Source organism: Aquarana catesbeiana, linkage group LG05 (genome assembly GCF_042186555.1).
Source record: "Aquarana catesbeiana isolate 2022-GZ linkage group LG05, ASM4218655v1, whole genome shotgun sequence".
NCBI classification, from domain to species: domain Eukaryota; kingdom Metazoa; phylum Chordata; class Amphibia; order Anura; family Ranidae; genus Aquarana; species Aquarana catesbeiana.
Genome location: NC_133328.1, coordinates 68,806,558 through 68,819,258, shown reverse-complemented (window position 1 = coordinate 68,819,258; position 12,701 = coordinate 68,806,558). Strand labels below are relative to the sequence as shown.

The 12,701-nt window shown below is 52.4% G+C and overlaps 1 long non-coding RNA gene across 2 annotated transcripts in view; it reads left to right on the top strand.

Annotated features, from left to right (window-relative positions):
* Window positions 1–12,701, top strand: part of LOC141145801 (uncharacterized) — a 66,197-nt gene that overhangs the window by 31,719 nt on the left and 21,777 nt on the right. The window contains exon 1 of one of the 2 annotated variants that reach the window (XR_012244645.1): window positions 5,833–6,483. The exons of the other annotated variant lie outside the window; for it this stretch is intronic. This is a non-coding gene — a long non-coding RNA (uncharacterized lncRNA). Of the gene's footprint in view, window positions 1–5,832; window positions 6,484–12,701 lie in introns of those variants that run through there. 2 annotated transcript variants of the gene reach the window in all.

Genomic DNA, 12,701 nt, shown 5'->3' with positions numbered 1-12,701 from the left:
CAGCGACCGGTTGTCAGAAATTCTATTTAAGTTATTGCCCAATGAATGCATCCAGATAATTTTCACACCAGCAATTGTGACGCACATATTAAAAATCAAACACTTTCACAAAGATTTATGATCTGTGGAGTGATATATTATGGTGTGTGCAATACATTCTTCAGTAGGTTTTCAGAAACCAGCGTTACACAAGGACGCCTCTTTTTTTCCATTCAGCCTTTCTCTGCTTCATTCTTCAGCTTCTCTAATGCCTTGTACACACGGTCGGATTTTCCGATGGAAAATGTTCGATGGGAGCCTTTTGTCGGAAATTCCGTGTGTAGGCTCCATTGAACAGTTTCCATCGGAATTTCCGTCGCACAAAATTTAAGATCTGGTTCTCAAATTTTTCGTCAACAAAATCCGTTCGCGTAAATTCCGATCATGTGTACATAATTCCGACGCACAAAGTTCCATGCATGCTCGGAATCAAGCAGAAGAGCAGCATTGGCTATTGAACTTCATTTTCCCCGGCTCATCGTACGTGTTGTACGTCACCGCGTTCTTGACGTTCGGAATTTCCGATCAACTTTGTGTGACCGTGTGTATGCAAGACAAGTTTGAGCCAACATCCGTCGGAAAAAATCCGATGGATTTTGTTGTCGGAATGTCCGATCAATGTCCGACCGTGTGTACAGGGCATAACACAGCTTCTGTGGTGGTATTGGCCTAAATCTTTACAACCTTTCCTCGGCTTTTGCCACCCTATTAGGCCCCTTTCACAATGGGGTGCGGGCAGTGTCTGCAGCCAAGTACTGTGCTGTGTAATCTGCTTTAATGGACCAGGATCTGTATATATTTTTTCAAAATTTTTTTTTGGGTTAACAAACACTTTAACCGCTTGCCGACTGCCTCACGCACTTATACGTCGGCAGAATTGGGCAGGCAGGCAAAAGCAACATATATATATATGTATATAGATATATATATATATATATATATATATATCTATATACATGTTGCTTTGAATCTGCCGCCGATTCCACGATCGGGTCACAGAACTGGGGGGGGGGGGGGGGGGGTTGCCTGTGTAAACAAGGCATCTCCCTGTTCTGCCTAGTGACAGGAAACTGATCATCTGCTCCCTCTCATCGGGAGCAGTGATCAGTGTCTTGTCACATTAAGCCCCGCCCCCACACAGTTAGAACACATCCCTAGGACACACTTAACCCCTTCCCCGTCCCCTACTGGTTAACCCCTTCACTGCCAGTGTCATTTACACAGCAATCAGTGCATTTTTATAGCACTGATCACTGTATAAATGACAATGGTCCCAAAACAGCATCAAAAGTGTCCGATGTGTCCGCCATAATGTCGCAGTCTCAATAAAAATTGCAGATCGCTGCCATAACTAGTAAAATAAATAATTATTAATAAAAATACCATAAAACTACCCCGTATTTTATAAACGTTATAACTTTTGCGCAAACCAATCAATATACGCTTATTGCGATTTTTTTTTTTTTTTTTAACAATAATATGTAGTAGAATACATATCGGCCTAAACTGAGCAAAAAATTTGTTTTTTTATTTATTTTTTGGGGATATTTATTATAGCAAATAGTAAAAAATATTGCTTTTTTTCAAAATTGTCGCTCTATTTTTGTTTATAGCGCAAAAAGTAAAAACCGCACAGGTGATCAAATACCACCAAAAGAAAGCTCTATTTGTAGGAAAAAAAGGACGTCAATTCTGTTTGGGAGCCACGTCGCACGACCGCGCAATTGTCATTTAAAGCGACACAGTGCCGAATCGCAAGAAGTGGCCCGGTCATTTGGCAGCCAAATCCTCCAGGGCTGAAGTGGTTAAGATATCCTCACTATTCCTGTTATGAGGTCAGCCCAGTTTTGGGACTTTCTCTTTCAGTGATAATGGTAAACAGGACAGATATAGAGAATGAATCTCCCTAATGGGGCACACAGCAATAGAAACTTGACAGGGGCTGCAACCCCTCACACACAGCAATAGAAACTTGACAGGGGCTGCAACCCCTCACCACTATCCAAAACTGTACATAGAAAAAAAAAGTTTTGCCTATAGGTATACTTTAAAACTGTCCAGGTTTTCTTTCACTTTTAAATCGTGTGTTGGGTCATTCGTTGACAGCAGCGTATTATACTGTAGTAGTATCAGCTACATACAGTATATAGCGCTCTGTTCTGACAGCAGCATAAGGACTTCCCGTCTGCTGTCAGAACGAGATTGAGTTGGGTTGAGTGCTCCTGAGCCATTCAGAGGAAGCCCCGAATTTTCATTGGTCAACACAAGGCTTCCTTTAATTGGCCGAGGTGGAGATGTGGGTGGATGATATCACGATCTCCACCTTGGACAATCAGAGGAAGCCTTGTATTCATTGATACAAATTCAAGGCTTCTTCTGAATGGCTGAGAAGCACTCCACCTGACTCAATTTTGTCTTCTATACTGCTGCAGAGCATTGTGCTGTAGTATGTAGCTCTGATGCTACTACAGTGCTCACAGTGGCAGAATAAAAATAATTACCAATGAAAATAATTTGTTTGGGCCAGCTTGGCCCTAACAAACTAGTGACAGGAAACCTGGACTTCATATTACAAAGAATATCACTTTTTTTCATTGTTGAATTACCAATGGGATACAAATACATGTAGTACTTTGTCTGATCTCCCTAGGTGCCCTGCCCTGCAATAGAAAAGAATTAAATCCGGATGGCCGCACTCCAACATATAGTTACTAGGAGTGCACCGAATGGAAATTTTGGTGCCGAAACTGATTCCGAAAATGAAGGATGCACTAGGCCGAAAACCGATACCCAAAATGACAGTTTTTAAAAAATATTTATATTTTTATATAGTTGTATTGTATTCAACTTTTTAATTAATATCATCAATTTAAATCAATATGAATTTATTGTTGGCCATTATTGGCACGTTTAGTGCAAGAAAAGCTCAAGAAAAATGCAGTCTGCCCCTCAGATGCAGCCTGCGTGTGGCCCTCAGATGCAGCCTGCGTGTGCCCCTCAGATGCAGCCTGCGTGTGCCCATAACATTCAGCCTGCGTGTGCCCATAAAATTCAGCCTGCGTGTCTCTCAGATGCAGCCTGCGTGTGTTTCTCAGATGCAGCCTGCGTGTGTCTCTCAGATGCATCCTGCGTGTGTCTCTCAGATGCAGCCTGCGTGTGCCCATAAGATTCAGCTTGCGTGTGTCCCTCAGATGCAGCCTGTGTGTGCCCCTCAGATGTAGCCTGTGTGTGCCCCTCAGATGCAGCCTGCGTGTGTCCCTCAGATGCAGCCTGTGTGTTCCCCTCAGATGCAGCCTGCGTGTGCCCCTCAGATGCAGCCTGTGTGTGCCCCTCAGATGCAGCCTGCGTGTGTCCCTCAGATGCAGCCTGCGTGTGCCCCTCAGATGCAGCCTGTGTGTGCCCCTCAGATGCAGCCTGCGTGTGCCCCTCAGATGCAGCCTGCGTGTGTCCCTCAGATGCAGCCTGCGTGTGCCCCTCAGATGCAGCCTGCGTGTGCCCCTCAGATGCAGCCTGCGTGTGCCCCTCAGATGCAGCCTGCGTGTGCCCCTCAGATGCAGCCTCCGTGTGCCCCTCAGATGCAGCCTGCGTGTTCCCCTCAGATGCAGCCTGCGTGTGCCCCTCAGATGCAGCCTGCGTGTGCCCCTCAGATGCAGCCTGCGTGTTCCCCTCAGATGCAGCCTGCGTGTGCCCCTCAGATGCAGCCTGCGTGTGCCCCTCAGATGCAGCCTGCGTGTGTCCCTCAGATGCAGCCTGCGTGTGTCCCTCAGATGCAGCCTGCGTGTGTCCCTCAGATGCAGCCTGCGTGTGTCCCTCAGATGCAGCCTGCGTGTGTCCCTCAGATGCAGCCTGCGTGTGTCCCTCAGATGCAGCCTGCGTGTGCCCATAACATTCAGCCTGCGTGTCTCTCAGATGCAGCCTGCGTGTGTTTCTCAGATGCAGCCTGCGTGTGTCTCTCAGATGCAGTCTGCGTGTGTCTCTCAGATGCAGCCTGCCTGTGTTTCTCAGATGCAGCCTGCGTGTGTCCCTCAGATGCAGCCTGCGTGTTCCCCTCAGATGCAGCCTGCGTGTTCCCCTCAGATGCAGCCTGCGTGTGTCCCTCAGATGCAGCCTGTGTGTGCCCCTCAGATGCAGCCTGTGTGTGCCCCTCAGATGCAGCCTGCGTGTGTCCCTCAGATGCAGCCTGCGTGTGTCCCTCAGATGCAGCCTGTGTGTTCCCCTCAGATGCAGCCTGCGTGTTCCCCTCAGATGCAGCCTGCGTGTGTCCCTCAGATGCAGCCTGTGTGTGTCCCTCAGATGCAGCCTGTGTGTTCCCCTCAGATGCAGCCTACGTGTTCCCCTCAGATGCAGCCTGCGTGTGTCCCTCAGATGCAGCCTGTGTGTGTCCCTCAGATGCAGCCTGTGTGTTCCCCTCAGATGCAGCCTGCGTGTTCCCCTCAGATGCAGCCTGCGTGTGTCCCTCAGATGCAGCCTGTGTGTGCCCCTCAGATGCAGCCTGCGTGTTCCCCTCAGATGCAGCCTGCGTGTGTCCCTCAGATGCAGCCTGCGTGTTCCCCTCAGATGCAGCCTGCGTGTTCCCCTCAGATGCAGCCTGCGTGTGTCCCTCAGATGCAGCCTGCGTGTTCCCCTCAGATGCAGCCTGCGTGTTCCCCTCAGATGCAGCCTGCGTGTGTCCCTCAGATGCAGCCTGCGTGTTCCCCTCAGATGCAGCCTGCGTGTTCCCCTCAGATGCAGCCTGCGTGTGCCCCTCAGATGCAGCCTGCGTGTGCCTATAAGATTCAGCCTCCGTGTGCCCCTCAGATGCAGCCTGTGTGTGCCCCTCAGATGCAGCCTGCGTGTGCCCCTCAGATGCAGCCTGCGTGTTCCCCTCAGATGCAGCCTGCGTGTTCCCCTCAGATGCAGCCTGCGTGTTCCCCTCAGATGCAGCCTGCGTGTGCCCCTCAGATGCAGCCTGCGTGTGCCTATAAGATTCAGCCTCCGTGTGCCCCTCAGATGCAGCCTGCGTGTGCCCCTCAGATGCAGCCTGCGTGTGCCCCTCAGATGCAGCCTGCGTGTTCCCCTCAGATGCAGCCTGCGTGTTCCCCTCAGATGCAGCCTGCGTGTGCCCCTCAGATGCAGCCTGCGTGTGCCTATAAGATTCAGCCTCCGTGTGCCCCTCAGATGCAGCCTCCGTGTGCCCCTCAGATGCAGCCTGCGTGTGCCCCTCAGATGTAGCTTGCGTGTTTCCCTCAGATACAGCCTGCGTGTGCCCATAGGATGCAGCCTGCGTGTGCCTATAAGATTCAGCCTCCGTGTGCCCCTCAGATGCAGCCTCCGTGTGCCCCTCAGATGCAGCCTCCGTGTGCCCCTCAGATGCAGCCTCCGTGTCCCTCAGATGCAGCCTGCGTGTGCCCCTCAGATGCAGCCTCTGTGTGCCTATAAGATTCAGCCTCCGTGTGCCCCTCAGATGCAGCCTCCGTGTCCCTCAGATGTAGCTTGCGTGTTTCCCTCAGATGCAGCCTGCGTGTGCCCATAGGATGCAGCCTGCGTGTGCCAGTCATGCAGCCTGCCTCTGCCCATAAGATGCCGCCTACCAGTGCCCGTCATGCAGCCTGCCAGTGCTCGAATCAGTGCAGTGATCTGTGTGTCACTGAGCTGTATTTGAATTGCCAGGGTTGCAGTAACAATGTGCCGCCTCCTGTGACCACGTCACACTGATTCAATGTCCCACCATTGGATCAGTGTGCCATCTGTCACAGGAGGTGGGACATTTTTACTGCGGTCTGTGCAGTTCAGCTCTGTGACACATGCAGATCGCAGGGAGGAGGGAGGGGAGAAGGAGAAAAGAGAGGACTGGGGCGCACCAGAACGACACCCCCGTAATAGGCGGCCAAAATTTCGGTGCATCCCTAGTTTAGATACAATCTGCATAGTTGCCAATAGTCCCGAATTTCCCGGGACATTCACAAATTTTGGAGCCTCGTCCCGATTTTATTGTTTCCCGCTATTTGTCCCGAATTTTGGCGCTTGTCCCGAGCATTGGAAAAAAATGTGGGCAATAAAGAGTTAATTATTATTTAGCAGCAGCCTGGTATCCTCCCCTACTCCAGAGCATCCCCCTTGCCTCAGTTTGTCCTCCTTGTCTTCTATTGGACAAGGAGGACACATGCTCTTTCTGCCTGCCTTGATTTGCCAAGTATGGCATGCAGGGGCGTGGCTACTTCGTAGTCGGAGCACATGGATGGATGGGGGAGGAGGTGCGCACCGCTGTCTTGAATGCTGCTGCTGTGTCAGTGCCAGGACTCTCACTCGGAGGAGGAAGTTTGCCTCCCCCTGTTTACACAGCACCTGAGGCTCAGCCTGGGAGGGACCCCGAGGAGGAGAACGTGAAAGGTTGGGGGGAGCCCGAGGCCGGGACCACCAGGGAACAGTCAGCGCCACGTGGGGGGAGCTAGTCTGTGTCACTCGGTAAGTCAAAGTGCACCCAGCTTCTGTTTGAAGGGGAAAAAAAAAATTCTCCCTCACCTCCGCTGCAATGTCTGATGTAAGGGGGGACTCCGCTGCAATGTCTGATGTAAGGGGGGACTCCGCTGCAATGTCTGATGTAAGGGGGGACTCCGCTGCAATGTCTGATGTAAGGGGGGACTCCGCTGCAATGTCTGATGTAAGGGGGGGACTCCGCTGCAATGTCTGCTGTAAGGGGGGCCTCCGCTGCAATGTCTGCTGTAAGGGGGGCCTCCGCTGCAATGTCTGATGTAAGGGGGGCCTCCGCTGCAATGTCTGCTGTAAGGGGGGCCTCCGCTGCAATGTCTGCTGTAAGGGGGGCCTCCGCTGCAATGTCTGCTGTAAGGGGGGCCTCCGCTGCAATGTCTGATGTAAGGGGAGCTTTGCTGGCAATGTCTGATGTAAGGGGGGACTCCGCTGCAATGTCTGATGTAAGGGGGGACTCCGCTGCAATGTCTGATGTAAGGGGGGGACTCCGCTGCAATGTCTGATGTAAGGGGGGGACTCCGCTGCAATGTCTGATGTAAGGGGGGGACTCCGCTGCAATGTCTGATGTAAGGGGGGGACTCCGCTGCAATGTCTGATGTAAGGGGGGGACTCCGCTGCAATGTCTGATGTAAGGGGGGGACTCCGCTGCAATGTCTGATGTAAGGGGGGACTCCGCTGCAATGTCTGATGTAAGGGGGGACTCCGCTGCAATGTCTGATGTAAGGGGGGACTCCGCTGCAATGTCTGATGTAAGGGGGGACTCCGCTGCAATGTCTGCTGTAAGGGGGGGACTCTGCTGCAATGTCTGCTGTAAGGGGGGCCTCCGCTGCAATGTCTGCTGTAAGGGGGGCCTCCGCTGCAATGTCTGCTGTAAGGGGGGCCTCCGCTGCAATGTCTGCTGTAAGGGGGGCCTCCGCTGCAATGTCTGCTGTAAGGGGGGCCTCCGCTGCAATGTCTGCTGTAAGGGGGGACTCCGCTGCAATGTCTGATGTAAGGGGGGACTCCGCTGCAATGTCTGATGTAAGGGGGGACTCCGCTGCAATGTCTGATGTAAGGGGGGACTCCGCTGCAATGTCTGATGTAAGGGGGGACTCCGCTGCAATGTCTGATGTAAGGGGGGACTCCGCTGCAATGTCTGATGTAAGGGGGGACTCCGCTGCAATGTCTGATGTAAGGGGGGACTCCGCTGCAATGTCTGATGTAAGGGGGGACTCCGTTGCAATGTGCTGTGCGCGCCGCATTTGTATTTTTACTAGGCCACACCTACAAATGAATGTCCCGCCCCCTAATTATTGTACGGCTCCGCCTACAGCCAAAAAAGTGTCCCACATTTTTTTTTTTTTGCAATGTTGACAACTATGAATCTGGTGTATATTTGATGCGTTTAGATGCTCTCTGCAGTATTTTTTTATACATTTAGATGCACTCTGGTGTATTTTTGATGCGTTTAGATGCTATCTGGTGTAGGGCTGGGGAAAAAAAGCGATTAAAATCTTGAATCGAGTTGAGAGGTCAAATCGATTCAAAATTTAAGCAAATCGATTTTATTAGATTTTTTTTTTTCTCACCGCGCCGGTCCTGAGGCGCTGCGGGCATGAGTTTTTACGCGAAGCCGCGGCTTCGGCTGGACGCCGCAGACTAGGCCGAAGCCGTGGCCTCGCCTAAAATCTCCTGCCTGCAGCTCCCCAGGACCGGTGCGGACACCGCGCCGGTCCTGAGGAGCTGTGGGCAGGAGCCTTTAGGTGAGGCCACGGCTTCGGCCTAGTCCGCAAGGCCGGACACTGCGGACTAGGCCGAAGCCGCGGCCTCGCCTAAAAACTCATGCCCGCAGTGCCTCAGGACCAGCGCGGTGTCCAAAAAAAAAAAAAAACTCGATTCGAATCGTGAATCGAGTTTTTTTTAAAGAAAATCAAAGAAGTTTTTTTTTTTTTTTTTTTTAAGAAAATCTCCCAGCCCTAATCTGGTGTATATTTGATGCGTTAAGATGCACTCTGGTGTATATTTGATGTGTTTAGATTCACTCTGGTGTATTTTTGATGCGTTCATTATTCGTTCTTTATTCCACCGCATAATATACTCAGCATTGACCTTGTATAGTGCGTTTCTCTCTGGGGACTCCAAGTACTTGGAGATGGTGTTGGCCGGGAATCGAACCCGGGTCAGCTGCTGGGAAGGCAGCTATGCTAACCACTGCACCACCAACACAAGGTAGCATGTCTTTGTAGCGTGGGAGGAAACCTGAGTATCTGGAGGAAACCCACGCAAACACAGGGAGAACATGCAAACTCCATGCAGATAGTGTCCTGGTCAGGATTTGAACCAAGGACCCCCGTGCTGCAAGGCTAACCACTAAGCCTCTGTGCTGCCCATATGCCTCGGTTCTTTAAGGCCCGCCCCTGCAGAGCGGGGTACATCAATTATGTGCACTCAAAGCGCCTACAGAAGAAATCCAAACTTTTTTTTTTTTATAAAGATTTTATTGAGTTTTACAACATAACAAAGGTATGAATAACAAGGTTACAGAATCATAGCAAAAATACAGTACTCAGTAGGGCTGCAACTAACGATTATTTTCATAATCGATTAGTTGGCCGATTATTGTTTCGATTAATCGGATAATAACCTTAAAAAAAGTGTGGTGTATAATTTAATGTGTAAAGTTTAAAAAAAGGCAATTTATTCTTCAAAATCTGTATGCAGTGGTAAATATAAATAATCAACTATAGGATTAGGGAGCAAAATCTCTAATCCACTCTGAGAATAACAGACAGAGGAGATATACTGTATATACTATTGGAGGTTGAATCTGGTAAATATCATCAGACTCAGAGATCACATTTTTTATTTAGACCCCATTCACACTGAGGCACATGATAATAGTAATGTGCCCTGCCTCCTTGAAATGTGCCCTGCTCCCACGTAATGTGGCTTGCCTCCATGTAAAAGTTTACTTTAAATGTAATAGTAATGCCTTCTATTACCTCCAGTCTATCAGCCTTCACCCTCTCTGGGTTCAGATGCTGATCTTCCCTGCACAATCTTTAAAGTCATTTTTTTTTTTTTTTTAAACAACGATGGTATACTTACCTGCTCTGGTTTTGCACAGAGCAGCCCCGATTCTTCTCTTCTGGGGTCCCCCACTGATGCCTCTGGCTCCTCCTGTCTTTAGAGTGCCCCAATAGCAAGCTGCAAATTAACCACCTCAATACTGGGCACTTTCGCGGTGGTATAGGGCAGGCTGGGGTGGTATAGGGCAGGTTGAGGTGGTATACGGCAGGCTGGGGTGGTATAGGCCAGTTCGCGGTGGCATGGGTCAGGTTGGGGAGATATAGGGCAGGCTGGGGTGGTATAGGGCAGGTTGAGGTGGTATACGGCAGGCTGGGGTGATATACGGCAGGCTGGGGTGATATACGGCAGGCTGGGGAGGTATAGGGCAGGCTGGGGTGGTATAGGGCAGGCTGGGGTGGTGTAGGGCAGGCTGGGGTGGTGTAGGGCAGTTTGCGGTGGTATAGGACAGCCTGGGTTGGTATAGGGCAGGCTGGGGTGGTATAGGGCAGTTTGTGGTGGTATAGGACAGGCTGGGGTGGTATAGGGCAGGCTGGGGTGGTATAGGGCAGGTTGCGGTGGTATAGGGCTGGCTGGGGTGGTATAGGGCTGGTTGCGGTGGCGTAGGGCAGGCTGGGGTGGTATAGGGCAGGCTGGGGTGGTATAGGGCAGGCTGGGGTGGTATAGGGCTGGCTGGGGTGGTATAGGGCTGGCTGGGGTGGTATAGGGCAGGTTGCGGTGGTATAGGGCAGTTTGCGGTGGTATAGGGCAGGCTGGGGTGGTATAGGGCTGGTTGCGGTGGCATAGGGCAGGCTGGGGTGGTATAGGGCAGGCTGCTGTGGTATAGGGTAGGTTGCGGTGGTATAGGGCAGGTTGGGGTGATGTAGGGCAGGCTGGAGTGGCATAGGGCAAGTTGGGTGGCACAAACCACCCACCTCTACCCCAATTCCCCCTTCTAGCACATGGTTGTAGATGATTTGGAAAGAGTGCTAGGTCCCCGGTCCTAGCACAAACCCTTCCAAATCACCCTCCTAGCCACAAACCCACCCAAATTCCTCCTCCTATCACCCCCTCACGTGCTCTCAAATAACCATTCTAGCACAAACCACCCACCTCTACCCCAATTCCCCCTTCTAGCACATGGTTGTAGATGATTTGGAAAGAGTGCTAGGTCCCCGGTCCTAGCACAAACCCTTCCAAATCACCCTATCCTGTCCAGCGCCCTGCAGGCGCACCTCCAAATGGCCCCTGTAAATTAAAGTATAGGGTGGTATTGGGCAGGCTGGTTTGATATAGGGCAGGTTGGGGTTGTATAGTGCAGGCTGGGGTTGTATAGGGCAGGCTGGATTTGTAAAGGGCAGGCTGGGGTGGTATAGGGCAGTTTGCGGTGGCATGGGTCAGGTTGGGGAGATATAGGGCAGGCTGGGGTGGTATACGGCAGGCTGGGGTGATATACGGCAGGCTGGGGTGGTATAGGCCATTTCGCGGTGGCATGGGTCAGGTTGGGGAGATATAGGGCAGGCTGGGGTGGTATAGGGCAGGTTGAGGTGGTATACGGCAGGCTGGGGTGATATACGGCAGGCTGGGGAGGTATACGGCAGGCTGGGGAGGTATACGGCAGGCTGGGGAGGTATACGGCAGGCTGGGGAGGTGTACGGCAGGCTGGGGTGGTGTACGGCAGGCTGGGGTGGTGTAGGGCAGGCTGGGGTGGTGTAGGGCAGGCTGGGGTGGTATAGGGCAGGCTGGGGTGGTATAGGGCAGTTTGTGGTGGTATAGGACAGGCTGGGGTGGTATAGGGCAGGTTGCGGTGGTATAGGGCTGGCTGGGGTGGTGTAGGGCAGTTTGCGGTGGTATAGGACAGCCTGGGTTGGTATAGGGCAGGCTGGGGTGGTATAGGGCAGTTTGTGGTGGTATAGGACAGGCTGGGGTGGTATAGGGCAGGTTGCGGTGGTATAGGGCTGGCTGGGGTGGTATAGGGCTGGTTGCGGTGGCGTAGGGCAGGCTGGGGTGGTATAGGGCAGTTTGCGGTGGTATAGGGCAGGCTGGGGTGGTATAGGGCAGGTTGCGGTGGTATAGGGCTGGCTGGGGTGGTATAGGGCAGGTTGCGGTGGTATAGGGCAGTTTGCGGTGGTATAGGGCAGGCTGGGGTGGTATAGGGCTGGTTGCGGTGGCATAGGGCAGGCTGGGGTGGTATAGAGCAGGCTGGGGTGGTATAGGGCAGGCTGCTGTGGTATAGGGTAGGTTGTGGTGGTATAGGGCAGGTTGGGGTGATGTAGGGCAGGCTGGAGTGGCATAGGGCAAGTTGGGTGGCACAAACCACCCACCTCTACCCCAATTCCCCCTTCTAGCACATGGTTGTAGATGATTTGGAAAGAGTGCTAGGTCCCCGGTCCTAGCACAAACCCTTCCAAATCACCCTCCTAGCCACAAACCCACCCAAATTCCTCCTCCTATCACCCCCTCACGTGCTCTCAAATAACCATTCTAGCACAAACCACCCACCTCTACCCCAATTCCCCCTTCTAGCACATGGTTGTAGATGATTTGGAAAGAGTGCTAGGTCCCCGGTCCTAGCACAAACCCTTCCAAATCACCCTATCCTGTCCAGCGCCCTGCAGGCGCACCTCCAAATGGCCCCTGTAAATTAAAGTATAGGGTGGTATTGGGCAGGCTGGTTTGATATAGGGCAGGTTGGGGTTGTATAGTGCAGGCTGGGGTTGTATAGGGCAGGCTGGATTTGTAAAGGGCAGGCTGGGGTGGTATAGGGCAGTTTGCGGTGGCATGGGTCAGGTTGGGGAGATATAGGGCAGGCTGGGGTGGTATAGGGCAGGTTGAGGTGGTATACGGCAGGCTGGGGTGATATACGGCAGGCTGGGGTGGTATAGGCCAGTTCGCGGTGGCATGGGTCAGGTTGGGGAGATATAGGGCAGGCTGGGGTGGTATAGGGCAGGTTGAGGTGGTATACGGCAGGCTGGGGAGGTATAGGGCAGGCTGGGGAGGTATAGGGCAGGCTGGGGAGGTATAGGGCAGGCTGGGGAGGTATAGGGCAGGCTGGGGTGGTGTAGGGCAGGCTGGGGTGGTGTAGGGCAGTTTGCGGTGGTATAGGACAGCCTGGGTTGGTATAGGGCAGTTTGTGCTGGTATAGGGCA